This window comes from Natator depressus, chromosome 6, assembly GCF_965152275.1.
Source record: "Natator depressus isolate rNatDep1 chromosome 6, rNatDep2.hap1, whole genome shotgun sequence".
Taxonomy (NCBI): domain Eukaryota; kingdom Metazoa; phylum Chordata; order Testudines; family Cheloniidae; genus Natator; species Natator depressus.
The window spans coordinates 126,328,466-126,344,167 of record NC_134239.1 but is presented as its reverse complement, the minus strand read 5'-3'; the positions used below and the strand labels follow the sequence as shown (position 1 = coordinate 126,344,167).

The 15,702-nt window shown below is 45.6% G+C and overlaps 1 long non-coding RNA gene across 1 annotated transcript in view; it reads right to left on the bottom strand.

Moving 5' to 3' along the window:
- Positions 1-1,987, bottom strand: part of LOC141990241 (uncharacterized) — a 348,636-nt gene extending 346,649 nt beyond the window's left edge. The window contains exon 1 of the long non-coding RNA XR_012640115.1: positions 1,859-1,987. This is a non-coding gene — a long non-coding RNA (uncharacterized LOC141990241). The remainder of the gene's footprint in view (positions 1-1,858) is intronic.
- Between the last annotated feature and the right edge of the window lie 13,715 nt (positions 1,988-15,702).

Below are 15,702 nucleotides of genomic sequence, written 5' to 3'. Positions count from 1 at the left end.
TACTATCAAATATAATAACTAACTGGAATTTCTTATATTACCTTACATACAGGAAGTTTCAGTATCCATTTATGACGATCCCAAACCTTTTTTGAAAAATCATTTGAGATATATAAATATCCAGAAACCTGGCATATTCTTTTTGTGAAGTGGCCAGCTATCCTGATTAAGTAGATAATACTGCGTAGGACAATTTTACATTTATATAGCACCTTCCATCTGAAAGCACTTTACAAAGTTAGCAGTGCTAAACTGCAGTCACCTCTGGGGTGGAGAGCAGCAGCGACCCAACAGAACACAGTATGCTGCACAATGGTGAGGGGAAGGGAATTTTTGTACAATGACACCAGGAGTGAACCTACCCTTACAAAGTATGTGGTGGGCTCTATAAGGCACAGAAAGAACCTCAGGTTTTCAGGTTTGGTCTGAAAAAATCCAGAAAACAAACTGCAGGTTTATTTAAGCACCCATTTTATTAACCTTGCACATGAAGGACTGAGCTAGCCCTGGCTAGATTTGAACCTATGCCTTGGAGGAGACTAAGCACGTCAAATGGGATGTTTGGGCAACTAGGAAATCCCCTCCAGCAGAATCTAAAAGTTACTCAGTGTGGTTTTGTTTTATTTTTAAACCAGTGTCTCTCCATAAAGATAATGCTCCTGGCAAAGACTTCATCTACCCAAATTCCTTCCCAAGTTATATTCAGCACCACCTCCCTCAGGGTTGCTCTGACTTGTAGCCACCTGCCTATGGCTCCAAAGGGCCATTCCCACAGCTGAGCATATCTGGATTAGACACTCCAGCCACAGCCCACACCCCATTCCGTCCGGCCACACTCCCTATGCCGGGGTACTACAGCAGTTCTGTGCTACCCAGGGATCCCTCCCCCCCACCCCCACATGCCTGGATAACTCACAACTGGCCAGACCTGCTGGGGGCTGGTTCCTTTATGGCAGCAGAGCAGCACAAAGTTGCCGGAGCAGAACAGAGGGCTGGATCCACCATCTCTTCTCTTCCCAATACATTCCCTGAATGTCCTCATGGATAAATTGGGAAACCACGGGGCTCACCCTGCCTAAGTAGGGCAGAGGCTCTTAATCCCGAACTCCGACCTTGCCGCAAGGTGTCTCAGCCGCTCGCCTCACGCTACCCAATAGGTCAACGTATACCTTCTCCTCGCCTCTGACCATCAGAGTGTCCAGCTCTGAGAAGTTGTTCCATTTCTACAGGATGCTTATGACCAAGGCCTCAGTTACCCCAGAGATCCCATGATTTTCAGCTTCCACAGCACCCAGCTGGAAACCTCTGCCGTCACCATTACCACCCAGATACCGCAGAGAAAGTGATAGACTGTGGCTTGGAGACCAAGCTCTTGGAGAGATTAATGCCTTCAGAAATTACTTTAGCAAGAGACAGAGAGAAATTAAAAGCAAAATAAACAGCAGTATTTCATGTGCACAGCTCTGGAAGGTCCAGCTGCCTCTCCACAAAACCCAAATAAATTCTCCTCTATGCAATTAAATAAATAAATATCCCATTAGCCAAGTCAGGAGAAAATACTGGCATTTTTAAGTCAGCCGAGACACACAGTCCCATCTCCATCACTCACAAATTACCTCTTCTGTTGTTAGATAAGGACTTTTTTTAAATACCTATTTTTTCCCCGCAGACCACTCTCACCCGCCCTCCTCCCTTGACTTATATTGAAGTATCTGATTTTGCAGTGTGTTGATATTTAAACGTACAAAAGTCTATGTCTGTCTGTCATTGATTCTAGCTGAATCATTCCTGATGGAAGGAGAAGCTTTCAGGAAAATAAGACCCTATATAAGTAAATAATATTAAAATAATCACTTACCAGAGGTTAGCCATAAAATCACATGGTGGGCCGAGCAGCCCCTAACCTTGGCCCCAGTTCTGCAATCACATCATTGGGGCTCCTGCAGCATCTGCCCTTGTTGAGCCAGCTGCAGGATGGGGGCTTATACGACCTCATGAAGCAAAGACAGACCAGCAGGCAGCAGAACAGCGTTGCTGGACTGTCTCACAGATCACCGCCCTTTATTAAGGTGGCCAGATACATTCCCATTATAAGATCTGTTTTCAGTTGCTTATAACTTTGCCAAACTTTAACTGTTTAGGCTGAAATTTTTCATACTGGGTGTCTGTCTCAGGCTGAATTTTCCTGGAAAATTTCAGACAAAATTGTTCAGCCATTTCCAAGAATGAGATTAGAGGGGAAAATACCTTGTTTTGCCCATGTTAAAAAATTCTGGCAGCCGTTTCTTTGACGAAGCTCTAGCACCTCCATGCGTTGGAGCAGGGAATTGAAATTTGGCAGGGGGTTGGCCTTAGTGTCAGGGCTGTGCCTTGTGCTTTCCCTGAGAAATCCATCCAAATTCGGCAAGTTATAACAAGCCTTTGAAAAATTTCCATTTGCCCAGGCTCAGTAGAGACTTGCTAGAGCATCACAGCTAAGTTCCCCCATAGATTCCATCCACATGGGCCATGTGCCTTCCCAAGGCTTATTGCTACTGCACACCAGAGCCAGGCACCACAAGAGAGAGCGGGGGAAACTGTCTCTCCTGTGCAATCAGTGCCTCCCTGCGGGCCAGGACAGTCAGGAAGAGAATACCTGATTCGAATGCAGAGGGAACAAATGCCAGACCCAGGAGGCAACAGGGAGGGGAAAGAGAAACTGGGACTAGATGCTGGAGCAGGGGAGGTGTCTGGTTGTCTGGCCAGGGAGACTTGGGCTGGGAGGCAGGGAGGGAAATAGAGAGGAGGAAAGGGAGAATTTGGAAGCCATTTGAGTAAGCAGGGGGTGGGGGGAGTCGGCGTGGGAAAGAGACAGGACTGAGACAGGAACAGGTTGGAGGGGATGGGAGAAGAAGGGGTCATGCTTGGGGTGGAACAGGCAGAAGGGCTGTGCTCACTAGAACACACTCCCCTCCAGAGCCTGGAATGGAACCAAGATTCCTGACTCTCACCTGTCCTTTGCTGTCAGCAAAATACCTGTGAAATCTACTGGCAAACTGTCTCAGCCCCTCTACTGCTGGTCCACATAGAGGATGACAACCTACTACTGCTACCAGTTACTCTTTTAGCTCTAGTGGCAGAGGTCTGTGCAATAGATCTACACATCCCAACCTTGCTGATGAGCCACGTAGGGGTCAATATGATTCCACATGACTGAATTTACTTTTTTTTCCCCCAGTTTGCTTTAAAAAAAAAAAAAAAACCCTGGAAATTACACACAATCCCCTTTTCCCCTTATTAAATTTGCAAAGTCAAGCACTCAAAAGTTAGGAAATGCCAGAATTGTCACCTTAATTTGGACCCCTTGTGCATGTGCATTATGATACCCAGGTCCTGTGGAAAAACTAGTATGTGATCATGTAATTAAGAACTAGGTCATAATGCATACGCCTCTGCAACCTTAATTCTGGCATTTCCTAACTTCTACATGCTTGACTTTGCAACCTTAATAATGTTCTTTTAACATTGTTTTGGATGTGTAATATTATTTATATTACCTTGAGTGGTCTAAACTGAGATCAGGGCCCCACAGTCCCTACCCCAGACAGTATAAATAGAAAAGACAGGGTGGGAGAAAGGCAGGATTATGCTCACAGTTTTACAGGTGGGGAATTGTGGTGCAGAGACCTGTGACTCACCCCAGGTCACACAGAAAGCTTGCAGCAGATGTCTTGAGACTCAGCCCTGTGCCTTAACCCCAAAGCCACCCTCCTGCTCCCACTTGAGGAGCACACCCAGGAGGACGTACACAGTCCCTCTCCGTGCTGCCCAACTCACGATTTCTTCACCGGTGACGGGCTTTTGGCCGGGGCTGGAGCCAACCTCACAACTGAGTGAGAATCTCCAGCCCTCTTGCAAATTTCAGCCCCGCCTGGGGGGAAGCCGCCTCTGATTGGCTGCCTTCCTCACTTGCCCACCTCCTAGGCTAGAGCAGCCAATCAGGGTCACTGGAGCTCTTCCCTCCTCTCCTATAAGCAATGGGGACAACTCCTCTGCTCCTCCCCCCACAACACCAGCCCTGGGAAGGGGAGAGGGGGCTCTTCTGCAGCCTCCCCCGGCCTGGGAGAGAGGGCATGAAGAGCTGAGGCTGCGGGAACAGTTGTGGGGTCTGGGGGACAGGCAGATGTGAGCACACAATGGGGAGAAGCTGGAAGCTCTGTACCGTCAGGCAGCCAGTGGGAGCTCCGGGAGCAGGGCCCAAACTCCCCTCACTCACCAAGCATGGAAGAGCCAGCAACACTAACTGTTGCACACCACAACTGGAGGTGGGCAGGGGGAGTTCAAAACTCAGGAGACAGACCGACAACAAAATACGTTTTTTTAAGAAAACCATCTCGTGCTTTTTGACCTTTTGAGGCTGGCAATACTGGTGTTTGTCTAGGGCAAGGCTGGGGTGGGGATGGATTACGGCCCAGTGTAGCCTCAATCCACCCAGATCCTCAGAATAGTGATTAGTGGCACCGCACCCAACCAAAGAAAAAAGCCAGACTCCTCACCCTGAAGCATCCCCATTGTACATTCACTCCCATTGTTTCCCTGCTTTCAGGGTCTCTTGATTAAAATGCCCCTCAGAACAATGGTGTTCGTTGAGCCTGGCGGTCTCCTACGGCCCCACCCTCAAGAGCCTCAAAACTGCCCAGGGGCCTTATCTGTCCCAGCGAGGGTGCCTCCGCCCATGGCGGTGCCTGGTACAACCGCCTTGGTGTCACTGCTGGCTGGGCCCCTAGGAGTCCCTGGTACCACCCCTGTAGAGCCCCCACCGCACACACACACCCCATGAGTCTCCCCTCCCCTCATCTCAGTAACATCCCTTATAAAGCCCCCCCATGCTACACCCCATAGAGTCCCCCTCCCACACCGGGCATTCATGGCCCGCCATACAATTTCCATATCCAGATGGGGTCCTCAGGCCAAAAAGTTTGCCCAGCCCCGATCTAAGTGGTTACATATTGCTTCCTTACTCTTCAGCTGCCAGTGCTGAGTTACTGATTCTTCTTTCATCTGGGGGAGCGGTTGCTGCTCCTTTTGATTTAGTCGTGTAGCTGTATAATGGAGATGGCTCCTAAATGGAGAAGAAGCTCTGAGAACTAGAGTGCCTGCACAAACAATTAGAAGCCTATTAGCCATCCAGAAAAGGTGCTTTAGGGAAGAGTGTACTATGGTCCCCAGGACACAGAATAACCAAAAAAATCGTTCCAGTGTAAAAATGGCGCTGGCGGTGTCTCCAGGCAGGCAGCTGAGAGACTTGGACAGCACTGAGGCTGTACCTCGGTGCATTTCCAAATCCAGCAAGAACATGTGTGAGAATTTCAGAAGCAACTAGCCATATTTTAACTCCCTTGGGTGCTTTTGAAAATTCTGCCCCAAGAAATCCAACAACTGCTCAGAGAGGAATGTGATACTGTGAACCCTGGAGCTGGAGTTGAACCTTAAGTGACCTTCTAGTTAAGAACGTAATTTTGAGAAGTTTTGAAACTATGGGACACCAATATGAGGGCCAGATCCCATTTGCGTTAAATTGTGTAGGACGGAGGCCCAGGATCAGAACTCTAAGTATAATAGAAGTTTTAAAGACAATGGAGGGTGGATAAGATTTTGGATCACCACTTAGTGGTAACTCTTTACATCAAACCACTAAGACAAGATAGTGAGGAACATAACTATGAGCTTTACTGATCATATCAATGCTGCCAGATTATTTACACAGCACTTCTTAAGCGCATGTACTATCATGCATTGGCTTAGTGTAAGACTTTGGAAGGATTCTCTAGGGGCAGCTTCATCATTGGCATTCTAGCTCTTCTGCTAAAGTCCTGTCATGTTCATTGTCGAACATAAAGGCAATAATCCTAGTACAACTCAACTCAGAGAGGATTTACCACCTTGGCTTTAATCAGGGATATGAGGGATCTTCTCCTGAAGAATATGATCTTGTGTACTTGGCATTACATATGGAACAAGTGATCTGCTTGAAACATTGTATTGCTATCAAATATGACCTGCCTTTGATGGGCGAGATTCCAAACTCTTTGAAGTCAATGGGAATCTTTCCTTCTGCTAAAATGGGCTTGGGATCAGGGTCTTGGTGAATATAGTCTTGTGTATCTGGCAAGATCCCCAGCATCCCTGATTACAGACAGGTTGGTACATCCTCTCAAGACCTGTGTTGTGCTAGGATTATTCCTTCTATGATCTACAATGAACATACAGGGCATTAGCAGAAGAGCTAGACCCAGACTCTTGGATCCCGGACAAAAGCCAGGGGACAATGTCATCTAGAATGCCAAGTTCTTGCTGATATGACATTGACTTACAGCATGATAACGACCTAATGGCCCAATAAAACCAAATGCATCTGTCCCCTGACAAACCAGCAAGGTCAGCTTAAGACACAGGCTTGTGAACACCATGGAACACGCAAGTAATCTCTCAGAGTCTTACTGCACAGGGAGACAAAATCTTTCTGGTAGAACTCCATTGACTTTGGGGGAGTTCTGCTAGGGATGAATTCATCCCTGGTGGGGGTTTTTAGACTACTAAGATTCAATCCTCCTCTGCCATACAGTATAACCCCCAGTACATCAATGTCAGAGCAAATGTACCTACAACATGTCGGCACAAAAGATTAGGACAAGGAATAGAGGGGGAGTGAAATTCTCTATTGGCAAACAGAGCAGAAATCCAAAAACACACTCTCCCTATCAAGGAAATTCCCTGTGTGTGCAGTGTCTGCTGGTAACAACAGGACTGAGCTCAGTGATGGATGAATAAGGATTTGAATGCTACAGCCTCATCCCGCAAAGCAAATGTTTTGGGATGTGCTGTCTCCCACGCAGGCAGACCTCTGGAAGGCTAAGCTAGCCAAGCTGGGCCTCCCTCCCCGGGCTCCAGGAGCTCTGCCTGGAGGACAGATAGGTGCAGAGGCAGCCAGCTGCAAAGAGAGGAAATAAAAGGCAAAGAAAAGACACCAGACAAGAGACAGTCAATGGGATGGCCAGAAAACCCAAATAAAAGCAGAAAGTTGGAAGGAAAGAAGGGAATAAAGAAATGGAAAAAGCAAGACAAGAGCCCTGCCTCTCAGGTTACTGAACCATGTCTTGTTTATTCACAATTGTAGATTTCACTGTATTTCCATGAGGAAAAGGGAAGCAGAAAAGAGAATGTTATTTATGCACCTGGTTGGTATATAGACATTAATGCAGCTTCTGGAAAGCTGATTGCAGATTTTAGTGCCACAGGACAGGAGTGCCCAGTAGTCTTGAAAGTCAAAAGCTATCAGCCCGTCAACGTTATCAGCCTTTGAATGAGGACAGGAAAGACAGCAAGATCTAAACCCACTAGCCTGATAGCCAAGAGCTCTGCAAGATAAGTAGTGAGGACAGACACAAATCTCAGAGCCAAGATTGTCAAAACATAGGACAGCTGCCCAGGACAGAAGGCATTTCTTACATAGCAGCTTCACTGGGGCACAGAAGGCCTGGAGTAAGATTTTCAAGCCACGGGCAGTCATCCCTCAGCAGCACAGCATAGTCATCAGGGAACTGGCATGTTCCCAGGAGGGTTCCTGAACACATGGGACACCCAGAGGCCATCTGTAAAGCCAGCATCCCTTCTGCCTCTGGAAGAGGGATTTCTGCCAATATACCCATGGGAGGACAGCTGGCTGCTATTGGCAAGTGAGAGTTATTTGTATAACCTAGTTATAAAGCCCAACCTTGCATTAATACAATATTGTATAACCAAACCCCAAACCTTGGCCACTTTACTTTCATTGCTCCTTCTCCCTACCCCGTCTGTCTGTGTTTAGATGGTGAGCTCTTTAGAGCTTGTGCCTTCTTTTCTGTTTCAAAAAGACACCTAGCACATTATAGGTGTGACTGGAAGTAATTAACCACCCACACATACACACACATATATATGAGAAGCTTGCCATGTGGCCCTGTGAGGGGGCAATTTAAGAGCGTGAGCGCTGCTGATCACCCAATCAGTAAAACACACAGGAGACTAGTAAGTACAGGCAGACTTCTCCCAGGTCTTTCCTAGCATCACATCTATTGAGGAGCAAGCCCTACCTTTTATTCATAGGAGCAATCAGCTGGCCCTTCCCAACTTCCTTTTACACTGATCATAGCCAGCTGCAGTTGCACCCAAAGCTGAAGGGTTAATCCCTTCACTACCTGTCCAGAGACAGGGCATGCCCATGGAGTCTCTAGCATGCTGTTTCTAAGCACCACGGGCCTGGATCCTGCTCACACAGAAGTCAAAATGGATCAGGAGGGAGTCATCAAAAAGTACATAGTGTTATTCTGGAAGTTGGATGAGACTTCCTGGATAGCCACCCTGCATTGAGGATAAACTTAAGAAACAGTTATGCTTCTTTTGTAGTCAGCTAGCTGAAACAATACATCCAGAACACATGGCACATGGAAAGCCAGTCAGGAGCTGAGCTAGGCGGGCTGAGGGCTGGGTATTGTTCTGGTGGAGCTGTGTGTGAGAGAGAGACAGAGAGCAGAAAGCACCACCGAAGCAGAGAAGGTGGAAGAGAGCAGAGAAGCACTTGTAGTGCGACCCTGAGAGAAAGCTGAGAGCACTATCTTTTGTTGTTTGATTCGACTGTATTCAGGGAAACAGGACTGGCTACATTCTTTACAAATAAACAGTACTGCACTAAAGAAACACCTGACTCCATCATCAAATTCTCCTCCAAAAGGAAACAACCTGCAGGACCCCGAATATTGGCTGATCACGCCATCCAAAGGGGTAGCAACAGTTATCAAGCTTTTACATAAAAACACAAACTACAGCTGTGAGATGGTCTCCCACATGCTCTTACTCTGATGAAATATTTATTTTAAACTACCTTACATCGTTGCCGCCTGACACGTCTCTCCTAAAAGGTGGTGCCAAGAGAAAATAATCAAATCTGCCTGCGTTAAAAACAGCAACGTGACAATGTTGTTTGATATGACGCTGAGTTACTCCTTGAGATCTGAAGGGAAGCACAGAGGAAATGGCAACATCTCAAGGAGCAGAAGGTAGGAAATAGCTTGTTTTGCGTCTGATGAATAACGCATTGCCCCTGTGTGCTAACTTCCATTTCATCCAGGAATTTGAATTTCCTTGTGTTTGCATGAAATCAGAGTAAAAAATAGTGCAAAGGAAATAAAGGCTCTTGGGGCTTGAATAGAACATGATGAGGTTGCCTCAGGCCGACTCTACATTTTGAGACCATTTGAGATATTTTGGTCATTAGGCCTGTCATAAATATAAAGGGAAGGGTAAACCCCTTTAAAATCCCTCCTGGCCAGAGGAAAAATCCTCTCACCTGTAAAGGGTTAAGAAGCTAAAGGTAACCTCGCTGGCACCTGACCAAAATGACCAATGAGGAGACAAGATACTTTCAAAAGCTGGGAGGAGGGAGAGAAACAAAGGGTCTGGGTCTGTCTATATGCTGCTTTTGCTGGGGATAGACCAGGAATGGAGTCTTAGAACTTTAGTAAGTAATCTAGCTAGGTATGCATTAGATTATGATTTCTTTAAATGGCTGAGAAAAGAATTGTGCTGAATAGAATGACTATTTCTGTCTGTGTGTCTTTTTTGTAACTTAAGGTTTTGCCTAGAAGGATTCTCTATGTTTTGAATCTAATTACCCTGTAAGGTACCTACCATCCTGATTTTACAAGGGTGATTCCTTTACTTCTATTTCTATTAAAAGTATTCTTGTAAGAAAACTGAATGCTTTTTCATTGTTCTCAGATCCAAGGGTTTGGGTCTGTGGTCACCTATGCAAATTGGTGAGGATTTTTACCAAACCTTTCCCAGGAAGTGGGGTGCAAGGGTTGGGAGGATTTTGGGGGGAAAGATGTGTCCAAACTACGTTTCCCAGTAAACCCAGTTAGAGTTTGGTGGTGGCAGTGGATATTCCAAGGACAAAGGATAAAATTAATTTGTACCTTGGGGAAGTTCTAACCTAAGCTGGTAAAAGTAAGCTTAGGAGGTTTTCATGCAGGTCCCCACATCTGTACCCTAGAGTTCAGAGTGGGGGAGGAACCTTGACAAGGCCCAATTGAATTCATCTGCCTAACCACAGCCAGAGTGGCTTGTTCGCCATGTGTGCACCTAAACATTTGTTCTTGCCTGGGATCTCTGAGCCTCTAGGTTTGTAAATGCAGCCCTGCATATGGAATAAGAGTTTGGATCCGAGTCACAATGCCAAAAAGCAACAGGCTTGGTTTTACTTCTGCTACCTGCATCTCATACTACAACCAGTACTTCAAGAATAAGAAGTTATATTTACATAGACCCGCATCCCACCAGATTCACACAAAGTGCTTTACAGACTTAAAAAGCTAAACTAAAAACTACAGCCCTGGTTCATCACTGTATCACTCCAGTTTTATGCCCATGTAATTCCACTAAAATCTATTAAGCTAAACCGGTGTAAAACTTGAGTAATGAAGCAGTGATTAAGGTTTATAGACGGATCACTACAGAAACCCCCAAAACACAGCCACCTCTGGGGTGTTCTTGATCCATATTCTTTTAAAGTAACAAAAATATATTTCCTCCAAGCAGAGCCTATTTTTGGATTCACTGCAAAGTTTAGGCCTTCCATGTCCAGTTGGCCTAACTACCCTGGAAGAGCGATCTTGACAAATCCTAAGAATTCTAAAAAACAGACCTGAGAATCTTCATTGCAAAGGCTAAAGCAAATGTAGCTGTCCTCTGTTTCAGAGAAAATGGGTATTATAGCACATTAGCAAAGCTGTCACACCTGCCCTGTGGGTGGCTTTTATGGAAAAGAAGCCGGTAATTTTTCCAAGGACTATAAAACCATCAGCTTCACAAGCAATAAATACAAACACACAAGGGGTAGATGGTGCGCCCTCAAGACATAAATGTAATTTCCAAACACTCGCACACTCACGGACTTGACATAACTAAAAGGGAGTTTCTTGGATTCCATAACTGTCAATGGAGCTGAGATTTTGAGTCTACTTAGTACAATATTATTTAAGAGCTAATGCTGACTGCATGATGCAATAAAGGGCTACTGATTAAATGCTTTGAGTCAAGCTGAGGCATTTGATAACTGCAGAAGCTGCATTGCAAATCTATCCCAGCGCTATGAACATCAGTGCTATTATATGACGTGATAAATATACAGGGGCTATTAGATTTGAAATGAAATAATAATAAAATATTTAACCATTTCCCAGGAAGTCAAATCTAGAATAAAGTGAAGAACGCACTAATAGGTGAGAAATCAATTTGATTTTAAGTTGGTGTAAAGCAGTTTTAACGCTCAAGAAGTAAACATTTATAAGTGAATAAATAGTTTTCAGTTTAGTCAATGAGCATTCAATAGCTGTTGGCATAAATATTCAGTTATGGAAATTATTTGATTTAAATAGATTTTACAGTCCATAAATAAACATTGTTGAAGATGAATATACACTCTGAACAAGCGGCAAGCCTCAAAGACCACTAATGCCTAATGACAACCTTGCAAAATGTTTCATTACAGAAGCACTTCTGCATACCACACTTTGAGTCAAATTCTGTCCGTCTGGGAGTTTCTAACGTTCCTATCACCATCTTGTCTGGGTACCAGAATTGCAGTGGGATTGCATAAGTGTAGCCATCAGCGTAATGTGGGCCGTCCTCTGCACTAATGTTTGGGCCTAGTCCAGAATTCCTTTCCTTGGGGCCATGTTGGAGGCAGGAGAGAATCCAGGAAACCCACTAAGGTTTAACTAGTGGAGTTTCTGTCATATGCTCCTCTCACAGGGGAGAAATGTAGGGGAACCTCGGAGTTCTACTCTTGAAATTCAGATCTCACAGCCTCCAACATTAGGCTGCAGACCTTCCACGCTGTTCATGCCACTGGCTGGGTAAAGGATATTGTGGGAGTAGTGGGACATGAACTCCTGATTGAATATCTGCTGTTGGAAGGCAACATTCTCCCCAGGTCCACCTGCTCCCATCACCAAGCATGGAGTCCAGGCAGAAGGACATTCACAGGGCTCCAGGCAAGGGGAAACACAAGGTGAAGCTGTAATGCCCCTCTTCAATAACTCCAGTCACAGATAAGGCAGAGAAAGCTCCCCCACCTCCACCAAAGCAGATGGACTGATGATCAGGCCATTGGCCGTGACTGAGACGTAACTTTCATGGGCCTTAATAACCCAGGAATTCAGGATTGGGCCCCTGATTAAGGTATTTGCATGTAAACAGGCTCTTTATTTTTCAGAGTTCGTTGATTCCTGCTGCTCTTCTCTCACAGGAAATGATGATTCTCTGCTGGTATCACATTTCGTGGTTGTGGAGATGATTATGATGGCACAAAGACAGGATTATGTGATTTCAGCTGGAGAATGAACAGCAGGAGCAGGTGAAGTCTTAAGAAACAAATACCCTGTTTCCACGCAAACATCTTTAGTAATGCAGAATAAGGGAAGAAAATAAAATGGATTCTGCTATGCAGCAGCAGTGCTTGTATGAGAGTTTTCAATGCATCCCTAGCAAAATAATTACTGTTAATTCTAAGAAGTTAAGAGACTGATTGTGGCAGATTTTGCACTAGTGAGCAATTGGGAAACAGAGCAGGGACAGTGCCTCATGCCCCTACCTAGGGGCCAGGCACGTTCATAGGGGCTGGTCTGCTCTCTGTTTTATGCCGTTTGCAGAAAGCCTCTGCGAAAGGGTTCAGGTATTTCACCGTAGTCATTTTTATTTATTGTTTATATTGCAGTCACCTTAACCAGGCTGGGGCTCCCTTGGGTTAGGTGCCACAGTACACAGCAGACTCTGCCCCAGAGAGAGCTTGGAGAAGTCGAATAGTCCCATTCATTTGTCCTTTTCTTGGATTGTCACTGTGGCTACTTTTTTTCTTTTTTGGTGATGTTCCCAACCCGTAACGATTTTGTCCAGATCTGAACTTCCCCAGAGATTGGGGTTAGTGGCATTTGGGGCTCCAATTCATATGTCTCAAATAGAAAGTTTGGATCTGGATCTGATCTTCCCCGACACTTAATTGGGCAGTTTCAGATACAAACCTCCACTTCACTGACATCTATGTCTTTTGCGGGGAACTGAAACCCCCCATGACTCCTAGGATCCTGTAGAGATACTAACACTGGCCCAGGGATTTAAGTGAACTGAAGGCAGTGGGAGCTCAGGATGCTCCAGATGGTCAGACAGGACCACACAAGAGCCACATAATTAGTGGTGGAGTGAAGTTAAATAGCAGTCAAGTGCTGGAGTTACAATGACTGGTGTGAGGAGGATGTCAGTGAGTATACAGTGGAGATGGAACCAAATGTCCCAGGGGCTCCTCAATGGAACATAGTGACCTTCCTTCCCCAAATGGCTGGTTTTGGATCAGCCCAGGTTGGTAGTGAAAGACCCAGTGCTGCATGGTGCTGTAGTCCATGACAAGTGAGTTGGGGGTTCAGCGCACTTCCCGGTGTGGACACAAATTCACTTCACTAAAAGTGTCATCCCCGCCTCCTCCCAGGCTGCAATCTGAGCAGAGCCTGAGAACTCAGCGGGCACAAGAGCTGAACTAGTCCCTTATTCACGCCGCTACGGCCCTCCCCTCTATTCCCGTAGCCTAGCGTGGTACTCTCGCTGCTCAGCCAGTGATTTCAGGAGCCAGTGACTGTTTGAGCATTTCTCCCAAAAGAGCCTTGTGCTTTCTCCCAGGCTGCCTCTTCCTCACACGAAGGCAGCCAGGAGGGGTGACAAAGGTCAACAGAGTTGTTTACGTCCACCTTGCAGTGAGCACACAACTAGTCTGTGTAACTGTGTGTTCCTAGCACTGCCCCTCTGATCCCCCCACCTATTCCTTCTATGTTTGTGACACCCACTGGGTGAGTCTTGTGCAGCGACAACATTAGAGCCAACACTGGGATTCTACAAAAGGGGAAAGGACCAAAGGACAGTGTCTCACTACAGCATGAGAACCAGGACATAAGCCTGCCTACAGATAAAAGAGAAACCGCCAGTGAATCGGTCTCTTTGCCCAAGAGCAGGAAAATCCAAACTAATAGCAAGCCAAGAAGAGCGTGCCCGAGTTTTAAAACGGTGTGAGTTGTCCTCTTTTAAAATGGCTGCATGAGCTGGACAATGAGCGCAGCGCCTACGTTGGGAGATGTGATCCCTTGTGCGCGTAAAAGTGGGGACTCAGAAAAATCAAAGGAGAGGACTGGAAATGTCGCTTTTTCTTTCTCCTCCTGTTCATCCACATGTGTAACTGCCATTAGTGTCAAACAGGAGTTGCGCATGAATGAGGAGAGCAGAACAGACCCCATGGGAGGAGTGAATTTGTCACAGTCTAGTTCGCTAGAGCACCTGCATTCCTAAGCATGCCAAACGAAAAATATATTTCCTGAAACAGGCTCTTGCAATTACACAGGGGATGATTGTGACATGCATTACACCAAGAGTACGCTGTAGTGCCTTTCAGAAAAGTACATCTTTATTATGGAAAGGGGATCATTTTTAGACATCTTTTATTTCCTGTTTACAGCTAGGAAAGCAATCCATCCATGCAACAGTTACTACAGGCCATTTTAACTTCCTGCTGCAATGATGTGATGACTCTGCCATCTAGCTTCTAAACTCAGACATGGGAATTTATTAAACTTACTTTCAGCCATAGCTTATTGTTGTAGAGATTTAAAATATGCCCATTATTAAACCAGTGTCTTCCCACACTGGCTGCAAAACAATGTTAGGAATTTTGTTAATCTTTTTCTTCAAGAAACTGGCTTTACACTGCTCTGGAAGGTTGGGCTGCTATACTGTCAATGCACATGCGAGTTACTCGCTCTCAGCTGAGAGTATCACCAGCTTACAGGTAAACTAGCTATACAGTGATATCTGAACCAGAGCACCAAGTGTGTCAATGGAACAACTCCTGATGGAATCCGTGGGCCTTGGATCAAGCTGTAGAAGCACCTCCAGTTGGTAGTCCTCTGTTTGAAGCCACTTTAAAGTAACTGTTAGGGGGCTTATTCCTTCACCCATTTACTTCCCTGGTCCTTCTCGCATGAACAGAGAGCAACAATACCTGAAATCCAAAGGTGCAAACAGTTCGATGTTTATTGGGGTGAACTTCCAGCAAGCATGATTCCAGTTTCCTTCCTTAGTGTCCCCCTTCCCAGCTCTGACACCACAGAGCCTTACACCTGTGTCCCAGTTCCCATTCCTGCCCTTTGCCAAACATGATTCCAATTTCCTTACCCCCATTCCCTGTTCCCATTTCCCCCTTTAGCAAAACATGATTCCAATTTCCTTACCCCCATTCCCTGTTCCCATCTCCCCCACCCACACACCCACCCCCCCCCTCACTTCCTGATTGACTGCAGAATATATAGTAAAACTTGAATTCTGTTTAGCTATACCTTAACCAATCATTTTCCTGAAATTTAACTAACCAATCCTAACATATTGTAACATGATTATGTAACCAATTATATCCCACCACCTTAATTAGTTTACACCCAGCAAAATTAGTGATACAGCAGACAGAAACAATCACAGAACCAGACAGAGATTATACAAACAAAGAATAGCAAAGTGGAAACTATAATAACAAAACAATACAGAAGTGAGGATTTCACATCCCAGCTATTGATAAGTGAGTTCTTGCCAGAC